The 10225-nt window shown below is 54.5% G+C and overlaps 1 long non-coding RNA gene across 1 annotated transcript; it reads right to left on the reverse strand.

Annotated features, from left to right (window-relative positions):
- Nucleotides 1-2428: 2428 nt before the first annotated feature.
- Nucleotides 2429-4111, reverse strand: LOC130684035 (uncharacterized). Its single transcript, XR_008998141.1, has 3 exons — nucleotides 3564-4111; nucleotides 3349-3472; nucleotides 2429-3161 (listed from the first exon to the last, which is right to left on the reverse strand). It is a non-coding gene; the product is annotated as an uncharacterized LOC130684035 (long non-coding RNA).
- Between the last annotated feature and the right edge of the window lie 6114 nt (nucleotides 4112-10225).

The following is a 10225-nucleotide window of genomic DNA, read 5'->3' on the forward strand; positions in this document are numbered from 1 at the left end:
GGGATCTGGCCCACAGAGACCCATTCCCAAAGCCACACTGTCCCTGTTTTAGTGGGTGACTAGCCAGCTCCTCAAAAGTCTTTGCCATATTGGATACCAGACCCACAGGGCCAGCTCTGCCCCAGACTGAAAGACATTCTGCTCTGAGCCTGGGGGTACAGATGCCACTAAGCCTGTGGGATGACCCAGGACACAAATGACTATAGAAGGGGCAAACTGCTGCACATTATGTTGGGCAGGGGACCAAGGGCCCTGGGCTGACGCAGGTGAATGCCAACTGCTCTCTCCCAGGTGCCAGCCTGCTCCTCTCTGCAAGGACATACATGCCAGGTCATAGGCATTCTTTGGGGCATCTCTGGGTCTCACTGGGCCTAGTCAGAAAAGAAGGAACAAACATTGGCTGATTTACATACTGGGCTCCTGTTTGCATTTCACACACAGCCTCTGGCTCGACCTTCTCCGCCCTGTTCCTTCCCACCTAGGGAAGGTGCACATGGCACACTCTCTGAGAATCAGAACAATTACTCACTGGCCAGCAGAGCTGGGATAGGGGACTGAGGGCCAGTGAGCAGAGTGACCTGCCGGAAGTCATCCAGCCAGCTAGGATCAAAGCTGGGCCTCAACCCCAGGCCTGAGCACCCATCTAGGGCTCTTTCCTCCCCCCACAGCCTGCCTTAGATGGACTGCAAAGGGCTCCAGGAGCTCTCTCAGGCCTTGGCAGGACCTGAGGGTCTGGGCCCAGGAATGTTTGCCATCTATACCACTCAGCCAGCAGAGAGGAGGCACCTGACTGCACTGAGTTGGCACAGTGGGAAGGTGGTGATGGAGTGAAGGGGAGGCTGGTGGAGGGCAGGGGATGTGAGAGGGGGGATCTGGGTATGGGCTCCCACTCTCCTTGGCACGTTGGGCCAGCCCAGTGAGCCCTGTGGTGTGGGGGGCCTTGCTGGCTTCCTGGTGTTAGCTGAGCCACAGGCCCCACTGCCATCTGTGTGCTCTGCTGGGACAGAGTTGGCTTATGCGGACCTGAGAGCCCGTGGAGCTCGCAGGCCGGGAAAGCTGCCATCACAAGGCCTCTCCTGAGCCTCCCTTTCCTTCCCAGGCTCTGGTGAATTTTACCTTCCTTTCGGTTGCCCTGCACCAACCCTGTCGGTTTCTGGGGTTTCCTCTCGGTCACAATGATCCTGCAGCGGGATTAGCTGGGAGCAATGCCCCTGCCCCTTCCTGCCCTCCCTCCTGGCCCTCCCTACTGCCCAGGCCTCTGCCTGAGCTCCCACCACAGCACCATCCAGCTCCAGTGACCTGGGGTGATGCCTGCAGGGGAGGAAGCCTCTCTGGACAGGGGCCCCTGGTCCTTCCTGGGGGCACTTTGTGGACTTTACCCTCCACCTGCCTTTGGTCTGTGAGTTCAAGCCAGGCCTGGTCCCAGCCAGACTCCCAGTTCACCCCAGGCAGCCTCAGGGCCTGAGCCTCCTCTTGCTGCCCTTCGTCAGATCCAATACCTGAGGCAAGAGCTGTGAGTGTGCCCTGGCCCCAAACTGCGGAGAGATGGGGAGGCACAGGTGTCTGGGACTGCCCCCTACCTCCTGGCCATCTAGGAGTCAGTCAACAAAAACCTATGAACCCACAGCTGTGGGTTCCCAGATACCCTATACCTGTTCAGCTACACGGAAGGGCAAAGTTGAACCACAGCATACAGGATCCCCACAGCCCTAAGGGGCTCTGTCAACTACGGCCACTCACCTGCTGATTACCTGATTATAGGTCTTAGCTTGAGGTCTTGGGAAGAGAACCAAAGTTAGGTTCTGCTTGCTGAGCAAAGGGCACACTCTGGCATCTTGTTTGCTCATAGCCAGATTCTTGGCCCCATGAGCAGGTCATGCCCAGGATGACTAGGGATGCCCATTCCCCAGCCCAGCTTCCTGAAATGCCAACTGGCACCAAAGGCCCATCCCAAGGCATGGCATTATATGCAGCAACGAGCCCCCATTTTGCTAAAACTGTGAAAGTTAAAGTTACAGCTGTGCCACACACAGGACCAGCCTGGGGCTCAGAGAGATGCAATCACAGGGCCTCCTGGAAATAAAGCCTTGCAGGTCGGGCTGCCTGAATGGTAGAACAGTACACACCCTGAAGGAAGGCCCGCCAGCTCCACTTCAGGGCTATTTGAGACACATCTGGAGAACTGAGTTTACTGCTTAGAAGAAACACTGCACCCTGGATGCAGGAGCAGGGTGGGAAGGAGGAAGAGTGTTCTGGAAACTGTGTCATGTATGGGATGGAGGGAAAAGCAGGCTTGGCTTCAAAGTGGCACTTCGGTGAACATTCATTCCAATGGCACATTCCTTGAACACCGCCACACTCCGTGGGAGGCACTGGGATTCACTAGGACACCGCCTTCACAGAACACACAGACCAGGACCACACGAGGGGCACTAAAGAAGACAAATTTCAATTCTATATAAGACAGAACACACCAAAGTAGTGCGTTTGCTGCCACTGGAAGTAATCGAGTAATGCAGTGGAGGAGACCTCTGCCTTGGGGAGGCAGTGAGATGACTACTGAGCTCCCTTCTAAGAGGGGGCCGTTTTATCAAGGGGTGAATTAGAGTGTCTACTGGTTTTGAAGGTCCATTTCCCCATCTCCTGTCTTCAGATTCCTTTGGGACCTCTTCCCAGTATGAAAAGTGAATCTTAGAACTGGACAGCCTATTTATTGCTGTACTGTATCAGTGCATGGGGAACAGGTGGTGGCCATTTGTCATTTTACCGAAAGGATTCTTTACGTCAATCCCTGGAATCTCTTGTCCCACTGAAGAGTGGTTTCTAGGCGGGAGCTTGAATCCTGCAGGTGTGCCCTGAACCAGAGCTGGGTGAGGGGGCTGGGCTGAGGGGAACTCCGAAGCTGGAGATTTTCCCAGTGTTGGGTAAAAAGGCAGATGTAAGGGAAGGCAGCTTAGGTCTGAGTGAGTCAGGGACAGGCACCAGGAGCCAGGGAGGCTGGGGCTGCAGGAGGAGGGATGGGAGTCCTGGAGAAACTGGTGGGGAGGCATAGGAGCCAGACTTTGGATGTTTCTTCTCCCTCGGCCTGGTGGGGCTGGTGCTGCATGCAAAGGCTTCCTGGACCAGGATTCTCTCTCAGAGGCAACCTCAAACTGTGCTCCCTGAAATTAGACCAATTAGGGATTCACTGGGGTGAGCCAACAGCCTGCTTTTAGCCCCACTTAAAAAAATATTCCATAGGGAGCCTATCCTACCCAAATCTACTCAAAGGTTGTATATATTGGAAAAGTAAGATACTGGCTCAAGAATTGAGGACAGTTCAGAGGGTCAGGGCAGATATCCCAGAACCTGGGGGATGTCGGAGCCCCAGGGGCCCTAATCAGGCTCTGGAGACCAGTCCAGTGCGGTGGGAAGGCAGCCTCCTTCGCCCCGTGTTTTGATGTCAAGCGCTTTTGGAGGGCTAGAGCTTGGCCTGGAACAAAAATGAGAGGCATTTCCAGATATGCGGCTCGTCCGCTTCCCATCCTCGGGGGGGGCCCCTCCCCCCCCCTCCCATGACTCACCCTGTTATCCTTCGATGGCCAAATATAGCTCCCAAGGCAAGGGCGCGAGCTTGCTGCGCGGGGCGGACGGCCGGGGCGGGGCCAGGGTGGCTTAGGGGTCAAGGGGGCCAGGCAGCCCGCCGCCTCAAACCTCCCTCCTCCAGAGGCCCCGGATCCCAGGGACGCTCCCCCACAAACGCAGGGGAAGTCCGGGAGAGAGGGTCCGGCCCAGGGGCCGTGACACTTCCTCCTGGGAGGACTGTGGACCTCGCTCCGGGGGACAAAGAACAAGCCGGGGGCCTTTCCAAGCCCTCTTTGTTTTGTCCACACCATGCGGCCGAGATCCGGCTGGGAAGCGGCCCGGCCGCCGGGACGAGGGTCGCTGCGATCGCCCAGGGCGTGCCCGCCCGACCCCGGCGGCCCCCCGGGCGTAGGCCAGCCCTCGGAGCCACCACATAAGGAAATGTTTGCTCCGCGGCGGCCGGCCTCGGGGCTGCGGCTGCGCGCGCTCCCTCCCCGCTCGCCGCCGCCCAGACGGGCCGGGCTGGGGCGGCCGGACCTGGAAGACCGCCCCGGGCGGGGGCGGGGGAGGCGGGCGCTCGGGGGGTGGGGAGCGCCGGGCCAGGCCGGGTGGTCCGCGGGACGCCCTGCCCGGCTGGGCTGGACCAGAGGGGGGCCTTCTTCCCCGCTCCCTGAGGCTGCCCTGCGAGGGGCGGGGGCGCCATCTGGGACTCCCAGGCCTCTGGCTGTTCTGTCTCAGGTGTCACACCCTGGGGTCCACGATCGGGCAGCGGGGCCGGGGGCGCGGGCGGGGAGCAGTATGGAGGGATGCTCTCCGCGAAGAAACCCCACCTGCCCATTGGAAGCAGGCACATTCAGTCCTGCTGTCTTTCCGCCGAGTCCAGGGCAGCGTCTCATCTCCGGGTCGTGACTGAGGCATCCTGATGCCGCGCATGGGTTAGAGGGGAAACATAACCTGCCTGTTGGTGGGCAAGGTCAGGCTCCCGTGGGCTGTCTTCCTTCTGGAGCTTTCCACTAGATTATTTACAGAGGCCCCCAACAAGCCCACAGAAGCCTCCAGGAAGTCAGCAGGCACAAGGTGGCATTTATTCTTTCGCAGTCTCATTTCTCTAGGGACCCCTTCGCTCTTATTCATGACCCTTTGGAGGGAAGCCATTGGAAAGTGGAGACTTCTAGTTCCCTGTGGCTTCCTCTGGGTAGCCAGAGCAGTTCACCTCCAGGTATTCCCTGGGCACAGACTCCCTGCCCTGCTCAGCGTTCAGAGGGGACAGCTCTGCCCCCTGCGCAGGGGCTGGGGGAGCAGGAGTTCGCCTCTGGAGCCCACACTCCAGGAAAAGGGCTGTTGAGGGAGGATGACATCACTCAGATCCTTGGGCCTTTGGGAAAGTGTGAAATGCAGAGCAGTAATCTAGTACAACCTGCCTGTTCAGCAGGGGAGGTGGGACTGCCTCACCTACCTCTAGGTACACAGACCTTATTTAGATCAGATCTCAGACTTGGTTCCCTAGGAGGCTCCAGGCTGGGGCCTTGCTGGCGAATTAAAGTGGTGGTGTGTCACCCAAGCCTGAGTGACACATGAACAAGAACAACGGCCAATTATCCCCAGGGCCCCGCCTCCCAGGCAGGCAGGGCTGCCAGATGTGGCTGCTGAGAGGGCTTCAGCAAGATCACCCCACCTGCTCCACCCCTAATGGCAGCCCCAAAGTGTTCTTTAAGCGTATGGCCCCATTCTGGGGAGGGACTCCGCTGGTTCTTGTGTGAAGTGGCTGGTGCTCTGGGGTGTGCGGTCAGCTCTGTGAGACCATGCCCAGACCTGGGGTGGCTGTGCAAAGGCTGGGGGAGAGAGGGGCATGCTCCTATCTGATCCAAAGAGAGTGGGCACTCCCCTCTCAAGACCCTTTAGATTTAGTTCAAGGTGCACAGGGGAAGCCCAACGTGCTGTAATCCACACTGCATAGGCTTTTGGCATCATCATGTCAAGTGTGAAGAAGTTATTTGCCTGCTCTTGGACACTGGTGTCCCGCAATTTTGGTCTAAGCTACTGGACGCAGGAATTGTGTCTGGCGACGGTAAGGGTGGGAAAATTTTCCATTCTTCCCTTCAAGGTACTTTGCCTGGATTAATAATTAAATTGGTATTAAGACAGATTAACAAGAGAAAGACAAACAAAAGTTTAATAACATGTATACCTCCTGTATGCATGGGACAGACCCAGGAAAACTGAGTAACTAACTACCCATGGCCAAAGTCGTCGTCACCTTAAATAAGGTTTTCACCTCAAGACCAAAGCTGTTAGCGGCGACCGGGGTCTGGGGTGGGGAGAGTCCGCTTCGGGAGGTGAGCAGGAAGCATACAGGCACCAAGAGCACAGTTGTGCAGATTGAAGTCATTGCCTTCTCCATGGCTGAGTTTCCAGGGACTCAGAACCCTTCCCTTTTCCTGGTCCAGCAGGGAGACACCCTCACAAATGGAGATTTCCTTTATAGTGCAAATGCCTCTTACAAAAGGGTAACTTTGTTTTCAGAGCTTCCTGTCTGCTCCTTTTCAAAAATAACCAGTTTAAAATTATCAGTATGCTGAAGAACCATATTTTGGGCTGGCTTATTTTGCTTCCCTTCACTGCCCTGTCCCCAGTGCTAACACACAGCATGTGCTTTAAAACTATCTTTTGGGTGAAAGAAAAAAAGGCCTTTATTTCCAATCAGGAAGATCTGGGCCTCATAAAGTAAACTTCATATGCTACACCCAAAGCCTGTCCTGTGAAGTGGCCTGTTCTCTGCCATGTGGAGTATTTAAATGGGAGCTTGGTGACAACATATTGGGAACATGGTTGAGGAGTTCTCAACGGGAAAGTAGAGGTATGTCAGTGGAGATGGACTTTTATGTCCTTAAAAGATACCTAGGAAGAGTGAATATAACAAGAGAATACCCATAATGGTATGAAAGGTGCGTGGACAAGGTGGTTCTTTGATGGGTGGGCAAGGAGGGCAAGACAAGGGGACGTCTAAGGTTAGTACAGCTTAAATGCTAACATCCCGTGTTAACTGAACACTTACTCTGCGCCTGTGCTGGTCTCCCGCAGGCCCTGTCTCCCTCCACCCCCAGTGACACAGGCGCTTGCCAGGTGTTCCATGTAAAGGGAAGTGCTAGGGGTTAAGTCCTATCCCTCTCCTGGGGAGAGGAAAATGCTCAACACAGAAGCGAAAGCAGCCGCAGGAAGTGTGAAAGCCCAAGAGACTGCAGTCCCCCATTCGGCTTTTCCTCTCCACTCCCAAGAGACTGCAGTCCCCCATTCGGCTTTTCCTCTCCACTTCTCCCTAGGGAGGCCACTTCCCTGCTGCTCCCAGGTCTTCTGCCACATGGACCCACAATAGGCCTCCTTTTCCCATACATCCTCCTCTCCATCACTTGCCCCCCATTTCAACCCCCTGTCTTTGCTAAAATATTGATGGCAACTCCTGTTTAAATATCTCCAAAAAGGAAGTTCTCAAGCCTGAGCCTGAAACTGGTTCTTGACCCAATTCCCTTCACTGTCAGGCCCTGGCCAGCTAGACTGGCCTTGGCTCCTGGTTCCTCCACGAATCTTGACTTTCACGAGCCAGGCCTCTCTTTCACAGTTTCATACTGATGCTTTAACTGCCCATTTTTCAGTCTGTTTCCTTCATTGACCAAGCGTCAGTCACCGAGTACTCTCAGTGCAGGAGGGTCCACAGCAGGAGCCCAGTGATGGGGAAGGAAAGAATAAAGGTTAAGAATAGCATGGAGTAGTAGGCAAGTAGTTATGCTTTGCATGTACTCAGCAAGAGCAAATGAATCCAAAACAGGTTAGAAATGGGATAGTTTTCACAGGTGCCTCAGATTGAGGGAGTCTGGGCTTCCAGTGGCAGGTCTGCACATATCCCGACCATGCAAACACATGTTGGTGCATACACCATATGCATGAATGCACGCGTCTGTGCACATCGTGTCTGTGCAAACACGAATCCATGCACACCTGGACCTGCGTAAGCAGCCAGGTGGTGTAAGCAGCCAGGTGGTGCACACACAAGTAGGTGCATACTTGGGCTCAGACACATCCTTGAGACCATGAACACGGGTTACGTGGAAACCTACGGGTTCATGGATGCAGGATGGTACAAACATAAGTCTGGGGATACTAGGACGTGTGCACGAGGTTGCGCATACACGGAAAGTTGCACACCCTAGGGCCGTGTACACACGAGACCATGCATTTCCCTGGGGCCAGCTCGCAGGACCATCCGGAGGAGGTACAGGCGCCTATTCCCCCTCATACTCCGACACAGCTGAAGTCTCTGGGCGCCATCTTCACCCCGCGGGCAGCGAAAGGATATGCAGCTACACAGACCTTGTGCTCTAGCCTTTGTTGTCTCAGCTTCCGGACGTCCATCATGCGGAGGCCGCGCACTGGAGCACGAAATGGCGGTCGAGAGGCGGGGAGGCCCGGATCGGGGACCATTTCCGACTCCGGCAGGGCGCGCCCTCCACCCCTTGCGCAGGCGCACGGCGCGGCGCGCGTTCCCGCGTTCTCCCGACGCGCGCCAGGACACAAAGGGCTGGAGGGAAATCCCGGAGCGCGGACGCCACCTACGGAGCGGGTAGCGGTCCGGAGCGGCCTGGAGCGGCCTGGAGCGGACTGCCGGGGCTGGAGCCGGGCTCGCCGGAACCGCGCGCTCGGGCGCGGGGTGGGGCGACGAGCGGCGCTCCTTGCCCGCCCCTCGTCCTCGCCCTTCCTCAACTGCCGTAACGGCCTCGCGGGCCCTGTGGGGCGGGGCGGGCGCGCAGGGCGCAGGCGCCGAGCTTGTGGCCGCCGCGGGGAGGGCCGCGCGCCTCCATTTTCCGTCGCGCGCTCTAATGGCGGAACTGGAGCCTTTTCCCCAGTGCGGAGGGGAGGGCGCGCCTCCGGGGAAGCCCGACGCCTTCTTCCCTAGTTCTCTTCTCGGTCCGCGCACGGCAGCGCGGGAGCAGGCCCTGCAGCTCCGTAGGAAGTTTTGGGATTGTGGTTCCCAGAGTCATTCATAAAAAGCAGATCCCTCAAATTATTGTAATAGTTTTTAACTTTCTACTTAAAACTGGAAATGTAGGCGTCGGGGAATGGTGAGGATACTGATGCAAAAAGTAAGTTTTTTTCTGTTAACCAGACATTCGTTAAAAGCAATAATCAAACCATTAAAACAAGTAATCCACGTTTTTGGTAGAAGATTTTACAAGAAGTAATAGCTGCTGTTCACTCAGTACTTACATGCCAGGCCCGGTTTTAAGTGTTTAAATTTCCTGCTAGGTACAGATGGAGAAAAAAGAGAGGTTATGTAAGTAAAAGTAGTTAAAAGTCCAGGAAAGTAGGAAAAGTAAGTAAGCCCACCTTCCAAGACAACCACCAATAAACTGGTAGGGTTTCCGCCAGTGTTTTTCTGTGCGTTACGAAGTTTAGTTTACTGCAACCTCTGGCATTTTGGATTCACGGGAAGCGCTGTTTGGCAAATGGAAAAAGCTCCGAGTCGGGCGCGCTCTCTGGGCAGCTTGGTCCTGTGCAAATAGGAGACCGCGCGAGGTGATGAGCAGCTCGGCCCCAGAGTTGGCCTCTTGGTGATCCTGGAGAATTCCCAAGACTCGTGATCATTTCTGGGGTGGGAGGAAAAGCGTATTCTTTTCTTCCTGCTGTAGCACATTCTCAGTCGAATTGCCTTTAGTTTCCCAAGCTCATTTGAGCCTGTGAGGAACGGTATTTTCTCAGGTCATCGTAGGGTCAGCTCAAGGTAGGGCGGGCAGGGCAGGGATTATTACTCAGTTACGGATGAAGCCACCAAGATTTAGGATTATTCTAAGTCTTGCCCAAGTTTATCTAGTAGTAGAGCAGAGATGTTTTGTTGACGGTGAGGGGTATGCCCCTCAGTGTCTAAGTCCCTGGCCTCCATGGATCTATAATTATGTCCATGCTTGTCTTTTTACAGCTAAGCTTTAACAAGATGGGGGAGCCCAACACTCAGCTGATAGATGGTAGGTGCTTCTCTTGCTTGGTAAAAGGTTGTCTATTCTTCAAAGGTGCGGGGTATACAGAGGGCATACCCTCACTCCTATTCATCCTTTTAAGGACTCGCTGTTTATCAAAATCCTTTTTATCCTAATTTTAGTTTACTCATGTAAAGCAGCCTGTACTTAATTTTATTGTGTGAATTTACATTCTCATTGCCAAGTAGCATACATCACTTTTATTCATTATTGCTTCATTAATACGAGGAAACCCCAGTGCCCTTTTAATTTTAGAAGTGGAAAAAATAGGAAATGGTAACATGTGATTTCAGGTCTTACATACAGAGATATCCTGTCTTCTTCTCTCTCTTTATTGAATCACAAATTCCTAATAAGCATTTTGAAATGTTGCTAGAAAACCCAGTGACTCTGAACAGCTTTCTAGATAGTTGACTTTTCTTAAATTTTGTAAAAGGCAGTAGTTTAACACCTACCAGCCTGTGGATTTGGCAGGTTGCTTCTCTCCTGACACTGCCTTCTTATCTGTAAAATGTGGATAAGAATATGTCCTGGCACAGTTTGGGGGGATAATGGGAGGTGATATTTGGAAAGTGCCTGGACCATGGAGGTACTCAGCATTTAAGTGGCAGCACTTGTGTTTGGTCACTATTCTA

The sequence above is a fragment of the Manis pentadactyla genome, chromosome 6 (genome assembly GCF_030020395.1).
Source record: "Manis pentadactyla isolate mManPen7 chromosome 6, mManPen7.hap1, whole genome shotgun sequence".
Classification (NCBI taxonomy): Eukaryota; Metazoa; Chordata; class Mammalia; order Pholidota; family Manidae; genus Manis; species Manis pentadactyla.